This window comes from Carlito syrichta, unplaced genomic scaffold (genome assembly GCF_000164805.1).
Source record: "Carlito syrichta isolate Samal-C Ts95f unplaced genomic scaffold, Tarsius_syrichta-2.0.1 Scaffold305228, whole genome shotgun sequence".
NCBI lineage: Eukaryota > Metazoa > Chordata > Mammalia > Primates > Tarsiidae > Carlito > Carlito syrichta.
Window position 1 is genome coordinate 112,267 of NW_007249324.1, and position 19,623 is coordinate 131,889.

Consider the following 19,623-nt stretch of genomic DNA (forward strand, 5'->3'; position numbering starts at 1 on the left):
TTAGTAGGAGCCTCACTCTGTCACTCAGTCTGGAGGGCAGTGGCATGCTCACAGCCACTGCATCCTTGACCTGCTGGGCTCAGGTGATCCTTTCATCTCAGCTTTGCAAGTAGCTGGAACGACAGGCACGTGCCACCACATCCGGCTAAGTTTTTGATTTATTGTAGAGATGAGGTCTCTCCAAGTTGCCCGGGCTGGTCTTGAACCCATAGGCTCAGGCAATCCTCTCAACTCAGCCTCCCAAAGTGCTGGAATTATAGGCATGAGCCACTACTCCCGGCCTTCTCACAATTTTTTTTTTTTAAATTGTAGAGACGAGGTCTCACCAAGATGTCTGGGCTGCTCTTGAACCTGCAGGTTCAGGCAATCCACTTGCCTTGGTGCCCCAAAGTGCTGGAATTACAGGCTGAGCCACTGAGCCCGGCCTTCTCACAATTTGTAAAATGGAGTTCCTACCCTATGACTCTTTGACTCTGTATACGCCCTTCTAACACACAAGGGAGCTCTGAGCATTAAATATCCAGTTGTTCTCTCCATTTTGCATAACGTCTAGAGGCCTGATGGTCGGTGCTGGTGCCCATTGTCCTTCATGGAACCCTGGGGTCAGGAATGTCAGCATTCTGTTGCTTTGGACCCAAGCCCTTTGGACTAGTGGGTAAGCCAAGACCAGAAGACCTGATGCATCCTGATACTCAGTCACTGTCTTCACAGAGAAAACATGAAGACTTCCCACATTCACCACCGAGTGGGGAGATGCCTTGCCACAGGCTGGGCTTGTGTGTATAATGGGAGTTATCTCTCAGTAGGTCGGTTTCAGATGTTGGTATGTGTTGCAACTATGAGAAATTGACTTAGTCAATAATTTTTTAAATCCCTTTCCGGCCAGGCATGGTGGCTCAAGCCTATAATCCCAGCACTTTGGGATGCCAAGACCAGAGGATTGCCTGAGCCCCCGAGTTTGAGAACAGCCTGAGTAACATGGTGAGACCTTGTCTCTACAATAAATAAATAAATAAATAAGCTGGGCATGGTAGTGCACACCTATAGTTCCAGTTACTTGGAAGGCTGAGGTGGAAGGATCCCTGAGCCCAGCAGGTCGAGGTTGTGGTGGCCAGGAGCGTGCCACTACGCTCCAGCCTGGGCAACAGAGTGAGACTCCAACTCATAAAAGAAAAAAATCCCCTTCCACCTGCCTTCTTATATTCTAAAGACTAGAAAGTCAAAAACCACATTTCCTACATGCCTTTGCAACTAGGTTTCTGTTTGTGATCTAGGTCCTGCTGATCAGAAACTTAATTATTACAATTCTTCTTGAGTCGAGGTCTTACTTTGTCACCCAGGCTGGAGTGCAGTGGCACAATCATGGTTTACCACAGCCTCAACCTCCTGGACTCAGGTGGCTTCCACCTTGGCCTCCTGAGTAGCTGGGACTACACGTGCACGCCACCATGCCCAGCTAATTTTTTTCATTTTTTTTGTAGAGGTGAGGTCTCACTATGTTGCCCAGGCTGGTCTCAAACTCCTGGTCTTAAGCAATCCTCTTGCTTCAGTCACCCAAGTTGTCAGGATTATAGGTGTTAGCCACCACACCCAGCTCAGTGCTGTGTTATTAACATGACCTAACTACACTTAGATATCAGCTAATTCTTTTCCTCCTGTTGAACTGCACACTCATCGATGCTCCTGATTACTCATAGTTTCTGCTTCCTCATAGCTTGGGCTTCTCTTAGTTATTCCTGGTCACGATTCTACCTGGGTATCTCCTTTCAGGTCTTTGCTAAATGCTGAAATCTCTGAGATTCTAAAACAAAATTCCTGGGAATGAGAATCTGATCAACCAAACTTGAAGTCAGGATGCCCATAACCATGGAGGTCAGGAGGATGGTGTAGCAGAGAGGACCAAGTGTCCATCAAAATGTGTTCCCCTTTCAAAAATGCAGAATTCTCACTCAAAAGCACCTGCATCTACTATTTTATCTAGGGGGACCATGTAACCAGTTCCTGCAAACGGAAAGTGAGCAGAAGTTTGTGCCAGTTCTAAGTCAAGGCAGCTGGAAAGCAGTATGTGTTCTAAGTTATCTTCTTCCCTTTCAGACAAAGAGCCCTACACCGTGGTGGAGACACAAGATAAAAAGAGCCTGAATCACCATGTGGAGGACAGCCACCTGTCTACCTAGAACATCTACATAGACTGTAACTACTGAGTCTCAAATTCTTATTCTTATTCTTTTTTTTTTTTTTTTTTGAGTTGGAGTCTGGACTTATTATTATTATTTTTTAAATTTTTATTGTAGAAACAAGGTCTTGACAAGTTGCCCAGGTTAGTCTTGAACCCCTGGGCTTAAGCAATCCTCTCACCTCCACCTCCCGAAAGTGCTGGGATTATAGGCATGAGTCACTGCACCCAGGCTATTATTATTATTGTTATTTTGTTTTGTTTTGTTTTTGAGTTGGAGTCTAACTCTGTCGCCCAGACTGGAGTGCAGTGGCCACTCCCGGCCACCGCAGCCTTGACCTGCTGGGCTCCAGCGATCCTTCTGCCTCAGCCTTCCGAGTAGCTGGAATTACAGGCGCTAATTTTTATTTTATTTTATTGTAGAGATGAGGTCTCACCTGCCCAGGTGGGTCAAACCCGCGGGCTCAGGCAATCCACTCACCTCAGCCTCCCAAAGACGCAGGATTACAGGCTGAGCCACTGAGCCCGGCTGTTATTATTTTTAATAGAGACGACGCCTCACCATGTTGCCCAGGTTGGTCTCAAACTCTTGGGCTCAAGCAGTCCTTCTGCCTCAGCCTCCCAAAGTGCTAGGATTACAGGTGTGAGCCACTATACCCAAACACAAACTCCTATTGTTAAGCAACTGAAAACGAGGTTTGGGCCAACCATGGTGGCTCACGCCTATAATCCCAGCACTTTTGGGAGGCTGAAGTGAGAGGATTGCCTGAGCTCACAGGTTTGAGACAAGGCTGGGCAACTTGGTGAGACCTCATCTCTACAATAAATCAGAAAATTAGCCAGGCATGGTAGTGCATGACTGTAGTTCCAGCTACTTGGAAGGCAGAAGTGAAGGATCACCTGAGCACAGAAGGTTCAGACTGCGATGGCCATGAACTTGTCATTGAACTCCAGTCTGGCTGACAGAGTGAGACTCCAACTCAAAAAAGAAAACAATTTTTTTGAGGTTCATTGGTTCTGGCACCTCATATTATTGAGACCTTAAGTAGTTGTAGGGCAGGTATTGTATGACCTTCCCAGAGCTGCCTTAACAACATACCAGAAAAGGGTGACTTAAAACAACAGGCTAGAACTCTAAGATCAAGTTGATGGCAGTGCCATGCTTGGTCTGAAGATACTAGAGAAGACTCCTTCCTTAACCTCTGACTTCTGGGGGTCACTGCCGGTCCTTGTTTGTCCTGGGTCCACAGTCACCTGGCTGCAGCCTTGCCTGTCTTATCCCAAGGCCTCCTTGCTTCTGGCATCTCTTCTGTGTTTCTGTGTCTGAATCTCCCCCTTCTCTGCTATGATGACACCAGGCATTGGATCTAGGGCCACCTAACCCACAATAACCCTGTCTTAACTATTCATATACACAAAGACCCTACTTCCAAATAAGGTCACATTTCTGAGGCTCTGACAGGCGTGGGTTTTGGGAGGACACCATTCAACTTGGTACGGTCATGTAGTACACAATATGGCTCCATAGAATGTCCCTTTAGCAGACAAACATGCTAAGCATCATGATGAACACATTTAGCAAAATTGCAAAAAAAATAGTATCGATCTAATATGCTGTAGAATAAAAAGGAATAACAAAAATTAAGGTTGAAAGTGCTGGCATGAGCTGGGCATGGTGGCTCATGCCTGTTAATCCCAGCACTTTGGGATACAGAGGTGAGAGGATTGCCGGAGTCCAGGGGTTCAAGACCAGCCTGGGCAACTTGGCGAGACCTCGTCTCTACAACAAAAATTAAAAAAATTAGCTGGGCATTGTGGCACATGCCTGTGGTTCCAGCTACTTGGAAGGATGAGGTGAAAGGATCATCTGAGCCCAGCAGGTTGAGGGTATGGTGGTTGTGAGCGTGCCACTGCACTCCAGCCTGGGCGACAGAGTGAGACTCCAATTTAAAAAAAAAAGTGCTGGCACATTATTCTTTGGGCTCCAAATCCCTTTACATTTCAGTCATAGGCACCAGTAAATTATAGTGAAATGATCCTCACTTTGAGCTCACATAACCCAACCCTATCTCATTTCTTTGTTCAAAAATATTGAAGCAGATATGATTTTCCCCTTTATTGAACTTATAGTTTATCTGGGAAGTCATATATATGACATTCGTTATGCAAATAACTGTTTATTATTATTATTTTTCGAGTCAGAGTCTGACTCTGTCACCTAGGCTGGAGTGCAGTGGCATGCTCACGACCACTGTAGCCTCAACTTGCTGGGGCTCAGATGATCCTTCCGCCTTAGTCTTCCAAGTAGCTGGAACTACAGGCACCACCACCATGCCTGGCTAATTTTTCTTAATTTATTGTAGAGATGAGGTCTTGCCAAGTTGCCCAGGCTGTTCTCAAACCTGTGGTTCAGGCAGTCTCTTTGCCTCGGCCTCCCAAAGTGCTGGCATTATAGGCGTGAACCACTGAGCCCAGCCTCAACTAACTCTTTAAATGGGCTTAAGCTAGATGCTTTAAAGAAGAATACAGATGCAGTATGAGTGGAGAACTAACCGGTCTCCCTGGGGAATTAACACCTAGGTCAAACCTTAAGAAAGGTTTGCCATGTATGCTTGTACAGGTTGGGCACTGCACAACTCCAAGGACTTCATTTACATTGTAATCTATGTGACTGGTGCTCTTGAGACTTTTGCAGTGCTGGGACTATACAGCTGAACATAGTAACCCTGCTTAATGACAGGAAGGAATTAGATGAAGAATGTTAAGCAGGTGTGTGTGTGTGCGTGTGTGGTGATGGTGATGAGTTGAGTGAATAGCATACTACAAAATCCTGAGGTGGAAAGGTGCCTTACCTTCCTATCTGACACATGGAAAATTATCCAAATTTTCAGAACCTCAATTATTTTCTTGGTAAACTAAAGATAACAGTCTTAGCAGGTACTTAATTTGCAAGCTCTTGTGAGGCATTCATACTTTTTTTTTCCAAGTCAAGGATCTCACCCAGTTGCCCAAGCTGGAGTGCAGTGGCACAATTATGACTCACCACAGCCTTGACCTCCTGAGCTCAAGCAATCCTCCCCACTCAGTCTCCCATGTAGCTGGGACTACAGGTACATGCCACCATGCCTACCAAGTTTTCGATCTATTGTAGAGACAAGATCTCGCTATGTTGCCCAAACTGGTCTCAAACTCCTGGGCTCAAGCAGTCTCCCCTCCTTGGCCTCCCAAAGTGCTGGGATTACAGGGATGACCCACCATGCCTGGTGGACATTTATGCAACATGAAGAAGTCCGGTGCCCTGCGAGGAGGCGGGTTCAGTTCCTGTTTCCTTTCCTTTCTTTTTCTTTTTTTTTTTAATTTCCTAGAAGCAAGGTGAACTTGAGGTCACCAGTGTAACATGTTGTAAATAGCAGAGACTTAATTCATACCTCTGTCACCAACGCTGGAGGTCTTGGCTCTCCCAGGGATTGCTAGATAAGGCTTGACTTACAGGCAGCTGGTGTGAGAAAGAAAGGCCACATTTGCACAGAATCAACAAGTTACCGGCAGATTGCGATGACCAAAAAGAGAACTGAAATTATGACACTACCCCTCCGCCACCGCACTGTCCACACCCTCCTCGTCCACACTTGTCTGATCTTATCTCCAGCCAGTCTGACACTTTGCCCTGTCAGGAGGCAAGTTATACTGTTCTTTCGTTATGCACCCACTCTTTCTTCAACATTTTAATTTTACATTACTGTGGTTAAAAAAAAACCCATGAAGTTTACCATTTAAATATATATATATTTTTTGAGTTGGGATCTCACTCCATTGTTCAGACTGGAGTGCAGCTGAACCTACCACAACCCTGATCCCCTGGAATCAGGCAATCTCCCACCTCAGCCTCCTGAGCAGCTGTGACTATGGGCATGTGCCACCTCTCCTGGTTAATTATTTTTGTAGAGGTGAGATCTTGCTACGTTGTCCAGGCTGGTCTTGAACTCCACAACCCACCATGCACGCCTGACCCATTTAAACAATTTTAAGTGTACAATTCAGTACCATTAAGTACATTCACAATGCTGTGCAACTATCACCATATCCATTTCCACAATATTCTCATTATCCCAGAAAGAAATCCTGTACTCATCAACATTAACTTCCCATTCCCCTTCTCCCCAGTGCCTGGTAACTTCCATTTCTTGTCCTTATGAATTTCCCTATTCAAGGAACCACGTATAAGTGGAGTCATAGGTTTAGTTCACTTAGCATAATGTCCCTAAGGTTCATCCATGTTATGACATGTGTCAGAATGGTCTTTCTTTCTTTTTTTTTTGAGTTGGAGTCTCACTCTGTCGCCCAGACTGGAGTGCAGAGGCATGTTCACAGCCACCGTAGCCTCGACCTGCTGGGCTCCAGCGATCCTTCCGCCTCAGCCTTCCAAGTAGCTCGAATTACAGGCCCAGCTAATTTTTTTGATTTATTGTAGAGATGAGGTCTCGCCAAGTTGCCCAGGCTGTTCTCGAACCTGAGGGCTCAGGTAATGCCCTCACCTTGGCCTCCCAAAGTGCTAGGATTACAGGCTTGAACCACTGCGCCCGGCTGATCATTCTTTTTACAGCTAAATAATATTCCATTGTCCCTGATGCAGTGGCTCACGCTGTAATCCCAACACTTTGGGAGACTGAGATGGGAGGATCGCTTTAGCCCAAGCATTCAATATCAGGAAAATAGTGAGACTTCATCTCTACTAAAAAGTTTAAAAAATAGCTGAGTGTGTTGACATGTGCCTGTAGTCCCAGATACTCAGGAGGCTGAGATGGAAGAATTACCTGAGCCCAGGAGGTTGAGGCTAAGGTGAACTGAGATTGTGCCACTGTACTCTAGCCTAGGTGACAGAGTGAGACCCTGACTTAAAAAAAAAAAAATCGTAGCTCAGGTCAGACATAATGGTATGGTAGGTCAAACCTGTAATCCGAATACTTTGGTGAGCCATGACAGAAAGATCATTTGAGGTCAGAGTTTGAGACCAGCCTGGGCAACATAGTGAGACCACAACTATAAAAAAAAAAAATCCTTTGAATGTATGTGCCACGTTTTGTTTAGCCCATTCTCTTTTGTTTAATGATCTTTTTGCATGTTATTGTTCACCCCTCCACTGGAGTGTGAGCCCTGATGGCAGATATCATAGACAGAAGTTCTAAAATGGCACCCCACAAATGTTCTGCCTGAGTCCCTGGGACCCAAGAATGTGTTGAAATATCACTCCGGAGATTTTTTTTTTTTTTGAGCCAGAGTCTCACTCTGTCGCCCAGGCTGGAGTGCAGTGGCACATTCATAGCCACTGCAGCCTCAACCTGCTGGGCTCTGGTGATCCTTTTGCCTCAGCCTTCCAAGTAGCTGGAACCACCGGCATGTGCCACCACGCCTGGCTAATTTTTTTATTTATTGTGGAGACGAAATCTCACTATGTTGCCCGGGCTGTTCTCAAACCTCTGGGCTCAGGCAATCCTCTCGCCTCTGCCTCCCTAAGTGCTGGGATTACGGGTGTGATCTGCCGTTCCGACTAGAACCACTTTCAATGTCATTCACTAGTTGAGGTTCCTAAATTACTCGCTCTCTGTCCATCTTGGCTACAGATCAGGAGTTTCCATAGCCCCCTTCTCAATTTCAATAATTTGCTATAATATCTCACTGGATTCAAGAAAGCCCACACTATTTAGTGTTTATTATAAGGATGCAAATAGGAATAGCCAGTGGAGCAGATGTGTAAGGCAAGGCATGGGGATGGGTGTGGTGGTGGAGAGCTGCTGGGCTCACCAGAACCTGAATTTCTTCACCAGTCTGGAAGTTCTTTGAACCCTTTTGGTTTTTATGAAGTCTTCATTAGATAGGCATGATTGATTAAATAACTAGCTATTGGTGGTTAACTCAGCCTTCAGTCCCTCTTCCTTCCCAAAGGTCAAGGACTGGGGTTAAAATTTCAATTCTTTTGCTGGGTGCAGTGGCTCACACCTGTAATCCTAGCACTTTGGGCGGCTGAGGCAGGAATGATCGCTTGATCCCAGGAGTTTGAGACTAGCCTGGGCAACATAGCTTGATCTTGTCTCAAACAAACGTCAAAGGCCAGGCACAGTGGCTCACACCTATAATCCCATCACTTTAGGAGGCTGAGGTGAGAGAATTGCCTGAGCTTACGAGTTGAAGACCTGCCTGGGCAACTTGGTGAGAACCCATCTCTATAATAAATTTAAAAAATTAGTAGTTCCAGCTACTTGGAAGGCTGAGGCGAAAGGATCGCCTGAGCCCCCAGGTCGAGGCCGAGGTGGCAGGGAGCATGCCACTGCCCTCTAGCCTGGGTGACATAGTGAGACTTCTACTCAAAAATAAAAAATAAAAAAGTCAAAAAATTAGCTGGGCATGGTGGCATGCCTATAGTTCCAGCTGCTGGCAAGGCTGAGGCGGCAGGATTGCCTGAACCCAGGAGGTTGAGGCTGGGTGAGCTGTGATCATTCCACTGCACACTAGCATGGGTGATAGAGACCCTGACTCAAAAAAACCCAAAAAATAATAAAATAAAAAAATAAAGTTTCAACCTGACCAAAAAATACATAAATAAATACAAATGTTTTTAAAAAAGCAAGTTTCTACCCTTTAATTACTTGGCTGGTCCCTCTGACAAACAGCAACTTAACCTCAGGGCTTTCCAAATTCACTTCATTAACATATACTCAGGTATGGGTGAAAGGGGGTTATTCTGAATAATGAAAGATGCTCTTTTCTCCCTTATTGCTCTGAGTTATTTCAAGAGCTGGGAACAAAACCTAAGTATTATAACAAAAGATGCTCCCACAATTGTTATCACTTAGGAAATTATAAGAGGTTTGGGATCTCTGGCTAGGTGCCAGGGATTCAGACCAAAATGTATCCATCTTATTGCATCACGACATCACAGGTATCATTCCTATTGTCCCCTTCCACTTAGGGCCAGGATTGCAGGAAGTGGGGGAGTCGCTTGTTTCTTGAGCAGAAGGCCACTCGAGAGCCACTGTGCATGAGTGTCTTGTGTGATTGTCACAACAGCCCTACAAGGGAAGTAAGCACCAGTATCTCCAGTCTACATGGATTATAGATTTCAGGCAGCCTGTCTGAGACCACAGGGCAAATTTGAGTACACATAGGATTTATTTATCTAGAGTCAAAATCCCACTCTGTCACCAAGGCTGGAGTGCAGCGGCATGCTCACGGTCACCGCAGCCTCAACCTGCTGGACTCAGGCCTTCCAAGTAGCTGGAACTACAGGCACACGCTACTGTGCCTGGCTTATTTTTTAATTTATTGTAGAGAAGAGGTCTCACCAAGTGGCCCAGACTGGTCTCAGACCCCTGAGCTCAGGCAATCCTCTCTCCTTGGCCTCCCAAAGTGCTGAATTCACAGGCTTGAGTCACCGCGCCTGGCCTTACACATAGGATTTAGATTGAGTTTGTCTGACTCCAGAGCCTCTTTCTGATACACCTTACTGCCTTGCTTTAAGGACTCAGGTCTCTCCTTGGGCCAATGTTCCAGTAAGTGAGTGCTTAGCATGTGAGCTCTCTCTCTCTCGATCAGTCCCTCAGTTCTAATTCCTCTCTCCCTTTTCCTAAGCCTTCTTTCCCTCTACCCTCAGAGGATCTGGAGTCATAGACTCATTAGCTTTGAGGACCCTAGGGATCTTAGAGAGATTCTCTTCCAAATCTCTTACAACCCAAGTGAGAAAAATGAGGCTCAGCCTGGAGCTTGCAGCTAGATATTGAGCTATGACCAGACCCCAGGACCCCTGACTATTACTTCTCCTCCTCCTTCTTTTTTTTCCCTTAAGATGGAGTCTTGCTGTGTTGCCCAGGCTGGAGTGCATGGTATGATCTTGGCTCACTGTATCCTCGACCTCTTGGTCTCAAGCCATCCTACTGCCTCAGCCTTCTGAGTAGCTGGGACTACAGGTGTGCACCACCACACTCGGCTCATTTTAAAAATTTTTTGTAGAGATGTCTCCCTATGTTGCCCAGGCTGGTCTTGAACTCCTGGGCTCAAGCAATCCTCCTGCCTTGGCCTACCAGAGTGCTGAGATCGCAGGAAAGAGCCAACTAGAACCTCTGACTTCTACTCAAACATTCTCTGCCAGCTCTGCAAAGATAGAGACTGTCTTGTTTCTGGGAGGTGGACGCTCTCCAGGGCACATCTGAACGAGAGGGAGACTGGTAGTTGCACTGGGAAAAATAAGGATGATACTATTTACTGATTGAGCACCTAGTTTCCTAGGTATTAGGGCAGGGGCTTTACATGACAAAAGTGCGTGACCATGATCATTATATTCATGTTGCTGAAGAGGAAACTGAGGTTAGCGTGGCCAAGTAATTTGATTAAGGTCACACAGTAAGTGCTAGCACCACCCCGTGTGATTCAAGCAGCACTCAGCAAGAGAGGTGGGCACTTCCTGGAGGAGGCTGTGCAGTCCTAAGCAAGCAGGAAGAGGTTGACAGTGTTGACAGTGGGTGGAGGGGAGGTGGCATTCTGGCTGCTGGTTGTTATCAGGAAAAGTCTGTCTTTAGTTTGCATAGAGCTGGGGTTTAGTGCAAGGCTTTCAGCCCCAAGGTGAGTGACAAGGATGGGATATTAAAACATGATGGATCAAGGGTTCTTTTTCTTTTTCTTTTTTTGAGTTGAAGTCTCACTTTCTCACCCAGGTGGCATGCTCACAGTCACCGCAGCCTCAACCTGCTGGGCTCAGGTGATCCTTCTGCCTCAGCCTTCCAAGTAGCTGGAACTACAGGTATGTGCCACCACCCCTGGCTAACTTTTTTTTTTTATTGTAGAGATGAGGTCTTGCAGTTAAAGCTGCCCAGGCTGGTCTCGGACCCATGGGCTCAGGCAATCCTCTCACCTCAGCCTCCCAAAGTGCTAGGATTATAGGTGTGAGCCACCACACCTGGTCCAAAGCTAGAGCTCTTGAGTGAGCCATATCTGGGCTAGAAATGAGAGTGACCGTGATCTGTGTCCTTGTGCAAGTTACCTGAGCTTTTTGAATGACAACATCCTCATCTGTCAAATGGGAATGAGAGTCATATCTTCCTCATAGAGTTTAGGGTTTTTGTTTTTTTGTTTTGAGTTCAGCCTAGGCCTTCCAAGGTGTTGGGATTATAGGCATGAGACACTATCTTGATCCTCATAGGGTTTTGTAAAAATTAAGTGAAGAAATATGTGTAAAAATATAAGAAAGTGACAGAGTACTACACATTTCAGATGTAATGCAATTTGCAGTGGACTCCCTGTCCCTGGAAGTCCCAGCTGCCTGGCTACAGTGTTGTCAGCTGTGATCATTTCATCAAGTTTTGAATAAACTTACATTCTATGAGGTCTGAAACTTAATTTTGTGAACTTAACCATTGTGCACATATGTTGACAACACTGTACAAACAACGTGGTAAGGTTTCATAACCTTGGTATATCAATGTTTCACAGCTTGCTCGTGTTGATGTGTGGCAGCACCTTGCTGAGTGGCACTCATTGTTGTTACATGTCTTTGTGTGCCATTGTGAGAATGCCAGAGCTTGATTTAGAGCAATGAACATATATCAAATCTCTTGTTACATTTGGCAAGAATGGAAGTGAAATTAGCGACATGTTAGTCCAAGTTTATGGGGATAATGCCATGAGGTAAATGGTGGTGTACAAATGGATTAAACGTTTTTCTGAGGGGAGAGAAAGCATCACTGATGAGAGAGGTCAGGGTGGCCAGTAATGAGCAGAACTGACAAAAACTTTGCAAAATTCATTGAATTGTGTATCAAAATTGTTGACCGACTGTGAGAAGAATAGCAGACCAAGTAAACATTGTCAGATAAACAGTTAGGAAAATCTTAACTGAAAATCTAGGCATGAGAAAGATGTGTGCAAAAATGGTCCCAAAGGAACACTTGTATCATGACAATGCACCAGGTCACACAGCACTGTCTGTGAGGAAGTTTTTAGCCAGTAAACAAATAACTCTGACATTGTGAGGGTAGTGCACCCTCCCTACTCACCTCATATGGCCCCCAATGACATTATTCTTTACCTGAAGATAAAGGAACTATTGGAAGGAAGACATTTTGATGACATTCATGCTATCAAGGGTAATACAATGACAATTCTGATGGTCATTCCAGAAAAGAAGTTCCAAAATTGGCTTGACAGGTAGACTAGGCACTGACATTGATGCATAGCTTCCCAAGGGGAGTAATTCAAAGGTGACTTGGTGACATTCAGTAATGAGGTATGTAGCACTTTGCCTAGGGTGAGTTCGCGAACTTAATTGACAGACCCCGTACATGGTTGAATTTTTGGGTGGAGATTTACTCAACATGCTAAAAACATTGCAAATCTTTCTGAAATGCACAATAATAATAATAATAATAATAATAAAAGAAGAAAACAAAGGAAAATAAGCTGAAGTTCAGAAGCCTTGTCTATTTTTTCAAAGCCAGGAGTATTTTAATTCAGGAGAGTTACAGGCCCAGTGATCAGTACTGGGATGCTGAGGCTGTTTAAATCCTCTTTGCCTGATATAGAGAATAACACAGAAAACACAGGTTGACTTTCTAGAAAAGGAAGTCAGTGCACCTGGGGGAATTTGGAAAACAGACCTCAGAGGAATGAGATGAAGATCGATAGGTTCATCAGTGTTAAATTACATTTTATTTTATTTTATGAGTCAGAATCTCACTTTGTTGCCCAGGTTGAAGTGCAGTGGCACACTCATGGCCACCACAGCCTCGACCTTCTGGGCTCAGGCAATCCTTCCATCTCAGCCTTCAAGTAGCTGGAACTACAGGCGTGTGCCACTACATCAGGCTAATTTTTCTTGATTTACTATAGAGACGAAGTCTCACCAAGTTGCCCACACTGGTCTCGAACATCTGGGCTCAGGCAATCCTCTCTCCTCAGCCTCCCAAAGTGCTAGGATTACAGGCATGAGCCATCGTGCCTGGCCTTAAACAACATTTTAATCCCGGCAGATGTTGAAAGGGTTAAAACAACTTCACATATCACGGCACAAAACACTCCTGACAATATTTTTGAAGCTCTTTGACAGCTGCTCAAACAGAACTGATACCTGATGGCACATCATCTGCCTAATAAAAATCTGTCTAAATTGTGGCATTTGGAAAGTTATTTCTAGCACCTTAAATAGCTTAAAAGAAGAGTTCTCTTTTGTACAGCTAAATCACAATAATTGCTTTTAAACTGAATAGAAATGCACTGATTATCAATTAAGCAATGGGATTGATAAAAATGCAGCACTTGGTTATTTGTTTTCAAGCTTTTTCTTTCTTCCTGATACTCCATATTTACTTCTATCAATCTAGTGATTAGAAAAACAAAGTTCTGGTAAATGATGAAAATGTTATACAAACAAGGGCTATGGAGTAAAAACTGTATTGTGCCGAGTAATGATGCTCTGTTCATTTCAAAGTGTTTGTCAGCAAGTGCACATAGCAATTTTCATTATGAGCTTTTACTAGGAATAAATATGGACCCACATTTAGGGAGAAGCCATCACTTATTTCCTCTTCCCAGGAACCCCATTTGGCTGCATCTTCAATCTATGACTTCCACATTCTGTTGATGTTGTTAGAGCCAGAAACCTACAGAGTAATTAGTTTAGGTTTTGTCTACACAGCACCAACATAAGTAATTGGAAAGTGAAAAATTCAGCCAAATAATCGGGCTTTGTGTGTGGAGGTTTCTACATGACTTTAAATAGCCAGTTAGCTCTTTTTTTTGTTCTGTAAAAGGAAAATGCATTTGGACTAATTGGTTCTTTTTATCACCATGTGGACCACATTACCAATAATTGGCCTAGGGGAGTTAAGTGTGTCGGAGTGTTTCTTTGTGATGGAACAGGGAAGAAAGGGGAGAGAGAATTGCTGAGAAACAGGGAAAGGATTAGCAGAAGGTTAGCTGGGGAAGACCAGAGTGAGGGGAGGGGGAACGAAGGGACGGAGGTGACAGACAGTCTATTTAAGATCTGCCATGTGTGAGCCGTGCTGTCCTTGGTTCTGTGCATTTGGTTCCTTCCACATTGCATCAACTCTTGTTCCTTGAGTGGGGAGTGGAGCTAAGATTGAAACTCGTATCTCTCTGATTCTGCCATTCATATTCCATACTTCCTTTCCAGAAACAAAGGTTAATAGGGACCTGGGAGCCAATGCCAACGGCCATTTTAAGATCTGTGTCTATAGCACAGTGATTCTCAAACCTCACTGTGTATCACAGCACCTTGGGATGCTCCGTGAAAGGCAGTTCAATGGGCCTGCTCCCAAAGGTTCTGACTCACGCATCCATGTAAGGTTTACGAATCAGCATTTCTAATAGGCTTTCAGGTGCTCTGATGATTTTCTCAGGACTGCACTTTGAGAACCAGTGACCTACAGAAGGTATTTCATTTTATTTTTTGTTTTGAGGCAGGGTCTCACTCTGTTGTCCAGGCTGGAGTGAAGTGGTGCAATCTCAGTTCACTACAGTCTCAACCTCCTAAACTTTAGTAATCCTTTCCTCTCAGCCTTCTGAGTAGCTGGGACTACAGGTGTGCACTACTATGGCCCAGCTAATTTTTAAAATTTTTTGTAGAGATGAGATCTTGAACTCCAGGGCTCAAGTGATCCTCCTGCCTTGACCTCCTAAAGTGCTAGGATTATAGGCATTAGCCACCGTGCTTGGCCTTAGAAAGTATTTTAAGTAGGAGGAATTGGTGACTGAGAGGCTGAGTAACTCGTGTACTTCATAGGAAGTGGAGCTAAGACTGAACTGGGCATCTCTCCGATTCCATATTTCATATTTCATACTTCCTTTCCAGAAACAAAGGTTAATAAGGACATGATAGCCAATGCCAGTGGGCATTTTAAGACCTGTGTCTTACTTTATTTCTCTCTGGCATAGATGCTGCTGACCCTGTGCCTGCAAATATTTCCTCTCTGGGGTTTTAAATCTACCTTCTCTCTTCTCATTCTCCACCAGAAAATTGTTAATGTTCCCCAGGGATCCCACTCTGGCCTTGCTCTCTTATTTTGATTTTTTTATTTTATTTATTTATTTTTTTTGAGTTGGAGTCTCACTCTGTCGCCCAGACTGGAGTGCCGTGGCCGCTCCTGGTCACCGCAACCTCGACCTGCTGGTCTCTGGGGATCCTTCCGCCTCAGCCTTCCAAATAGCTGGAACTACAGGCGCGCACTAACACACCCGGCTAATTTTTTGATTTATTGTAGAGATGAGGTCTCGCCAAGTTGCCCAGGCGGGTCTCGAACCCACAGGCTCAGGCAATCCACTCACCTCAGCCTCCCAAAGCGCGGGATTACAGGCTGAGTCACCGAGCCCAGCTGCTCTCTTATTTTGACAGGATGCTATTTTAGTATATGAACTGATGTGGTTTTTCTGGTATTTGGTAGGTGTCTATCTCTGTGGGAAGCTATACTTTTTTTTTTTTGCGTCAAAGTCTCACTCTGTTCCCCAGGCTGGAGTACAGTGGCATGATCATGGCCACCACAGCCTTGACCTGCTGGGTTCAGGCAATCCTTGTGCCTCAGCCTCCCAGGTAGCTGGAACTACAGGCACATGCCACTATACCTGGCTAATTTTTTTTTTATTTGTTGTAGAGATGAGGTCTTGCCATGCTGCCTAGGCTGGTCTTGAACTCCTGGGCTCAGGCAATCCTCTCACCTCAGCTTCCCAAACGTTCTGCAATTACAGGTGTGAGTCACCGTGCCCAGATGAGAGCTATACTTAAGATATCTATTGCTGGGTTGGGCGCTGTGGCTCACACCTATAATCCCAGCCCTTTGGGAGGCCAACGTGAGAGGATTGCCTGAGCCCATGGGTTTGAGACCAGCCTGGACAACTTGGCACAGTAGGGTATGGTGTGGGCACCCAGGGTTATGTTTGCTGCTGGAAAAGCAAGCCTCCTGCCTCCTGCCTCCTGAGCTGATGCTTGGAGAGAAGAGAGTGAAGCCGAGCAGAACTGGCCTATATTCTTCTCCTAGAGACCTAAGCTAATTTCTGGCGCCAACTCATTTTTCTCACACTCTCCTTGAAGGAGTGACTTGTAGCTCTAGGGACCACAGATATATCATGCCTCTGGCCTTTACTTCATTTCTGATGCACAAACATTTACTTCTCACTAGCCATTGGCCATCTTGAGTGTCCCTCAATTTCCTCTCTCTTCCTTAGATTTTCCTCTAAATTGACTTCTTGTCCTGTTGTCTCCACCCACGTATCCAAAGCTTCATCCGCGACCCTTTCACTCGCTTATTCTCTTTCAACAAACCATGTGATTGAACCTCTGAAATACAGTCATGCATGTCTGTATTTCAGAGGTGATGCCATCTGAGAAATACAGCATTAGGTGATTTTGTCATGTGTGAACAGCATAGAGTGTACTCACACAAACCTTCTACAAACTTAGGCTATTTGGTATAGCCCATGGCTACTGGCTATGAACCTGTACAGCATGACACTGCACTGTATACTAGAGGCAATTGGAACACAATGGCAAATACATGTGTATATCTAAATACAGAAAAGGTACAGTAAAAATACAGTATTATAATCTTAGGGGACCACCATCACATGTGCAATCTGTAGTTGATCTGATATCTTATGAGGAGCTTCACTGTGGATCTAAACCCGACCCCAATCTCCATTTGCTGCTGTTGTCTCAGGTTAGACTCTCATCAGTTCTCACTTAGACCAACATGCACGCCAAACTGAACAATGTGCCATCTAAGTACCCCCCCTTGTAATCATGACACCACTCTCTTGGTTAAGATCACAGAAACCTGCAAACTGAAGCATGAAGACTATTATTATTATTATTATTATTGAGTTGGGGTCTCATTCTGTCACTCAGGCTGGAGTGCATCACTGCTCACTGCAGCCTTAACCTCCTGGGCTCAGGTGATCTTCTGCCTCAGCCACCCCAGTAGGTGGGACTGCAGTCTTGTGCTACCACACCCAGCTATTTTTGGTACAAACCAATTCTATGTTACCTAGGCTGGTCTTGAACTCCTGGGCTCAAGGAAGCCTTTTGCCTCGGCCTCCCAAAGTGCTGGGATTACAGACTTGAACCACCATGCCTGGCCCTGAAGCATGAAGTCGAAATCTCAATGCTGACCAGTCCCACACTCACATACATACTCTAGCAGCACTAACAAAGTCAGCATTTCTGGATGCTTATGTGGGAAGACTCCACGCCTGCAGCTGTATTTGGGATTGGAAGCTCCTTCCTTTCCTCTACTTCATCCAATGAACTTTAGATCTTTTTTTTTGGAATCAGAGTCTCACCCAGTCTGCAGTGCAGTGCCATACTCATGACCACGGCAGTCTTGAACTGCTGGGCTTAGGCGATCTTCCCACCTTAGTCTTCCAAGTAGCTGGAACTACAGGTTTGCGCCACCATACCCAGCAATTTTTTTATTTTTTATTTTAGAGTCAGAGTCTTACTCTGTCACTCAGGCTGGAGTGCAGCGGCATGCTCTTGGTCACTGCAGCTTCGACCTCCAGGGCTCAGGCGATCTTTTTGCCCCAGCCATCCAAATAGCTGGAACCACAGGCATGCGCCACCATACCTAGCAACTTTTTTGATTTATCGTAGAGACGAGGTTTCACCAAGCTGCCCAGATTGGTCTCAAACCCCCTGGACTCAGGTAATCCTCTCACCTTGGCCTCCCAAAGTGCTGGGATTACAGGTTTGAGCCACTGTGCCCAGCCCTAATTTTTTGTAGAGACGAGATCTTGGCAAATTGCCCAGGTTGGTCTTGAACCCCTAGATTTAGGCAATCCTCTGGCCTCCGCCTTCCAAAGTGTGGGGATTACAGGCATGAGTCACCACACCTGGCAAGTTTTTTTTATATAATTGATTAATATGAATGATTGTTGCTCTACTTCTTAGAGTCTGAGTTCCTTGGGATGAAGGCAAGTCTGTTTCATCTTTGGACACCCAGAACACAGTACAGTGTTTAGGACATGTAGGTATTTAACAAATTCTGGATGACTGGGAAAAAAACAACAACCCCAAACCCTGGTATTGAATAATTAGTAAACATACCAGTTTATTTCCATATTTTCAACTACTAAGTAATACCTAAGAAGCAGCCATGAGTTGTTTCTCAGATCTCTGATGGCAAAGAGAAACATGAAATTAGGGTTCCAGCTTCAAAGCTTTGAAATCCATCATCTTATTCTCATTAAGACTATACTTTCCACAGGCTTCTCCCAATCAGTGACTGAACACAGTAGGAATACTCAGGTAATCCTGTTCCTGGACACATGGGATTCCTCTGCTGGTGATTTTGGGTTAAGGATCCTTCATTGGCTGGTCAAAACTTTCTGGGAAGTGCTCTGCAGTCTAAAAGTTGTTGTGGTTTTGCTTTTTCAAAAAATTTTAAAAATAAAACCTTACTCCCTAGCCTTTCTCTTCCAAAGGAGTTAGACCTACACTGTGGTCTGATGGCTTTTCCAGAGTCCTCTGGCTCTCACCTCATTTTTCCTCTGCTATGATTTGAATGTTTGTGTCCCCTGTCCCAAATTCTTATGCTGAAATTCTAACTCCCAAGAGGTGGGGCCTTTAGGAGGAGATTAGGCCATGAATGAAATTATTGCCTTTATAAAAGCCAAAGAAGCTTGGTTTGCCCCTTTCATGGTATGAGGACATGGCAAGAAGTCACTATCTAAAAGGAACAGGTTCTCACCAGACATGACATCTGCAGGTGCCTTGATCTTGGATTTCCCAGGCTCCTAAACTTCAAGAAATAAATGTTTGCTGTTTATATGCCGTCCTGCTTATGGCACTTTGTTATAGCAGCACAACTGAACTAAGACTCCCCCCAGGCATTTCCCCCAATGCATTCTTTGCATATTTGATCTTGTTTTGGCATTTGCTTCTTGTAGAATCCAAACTAAAAAACAACAAAATAAAGGATAGCATATCTGCTGTGGTTTGAATGGGTATTCCCTCTTCAATTAATGCTGAAACCTTATCTCCACTGTGGTGGTGTTAAGAGGAGGGGCCTTTTGGGAAGTGATTTGGTCATAAGAGATTCACCTCAGTGAATGGATTCCTGCCTTATAAAATGACTCGAGATGTGGCCAGGCATGGTGGCTCATGCCTATAATCTCAGCACTTTGGGAGGTCAAGGTGGAAAGGCTTGCTTGAGCCCATGAATTTGAGACCAGCCTGGGCAACTTGGCGAGACCTCATCTCTACAAAAAAAAAAAAAAAAATTAGCCCGGCATGGGGGGGGGTGTGTGTAGTTCCAGCTACTTGTAGGATGAGGCAGGAGGATTTCCTAAGCCTAGCAGGTCGAGGCTGCAGTGGCCATGAGCATGCCACTGCACTCCAACCCAAGCAACACAGTGAGACTCCTACTCAGAAACTAAAATAAAATGACATGAGA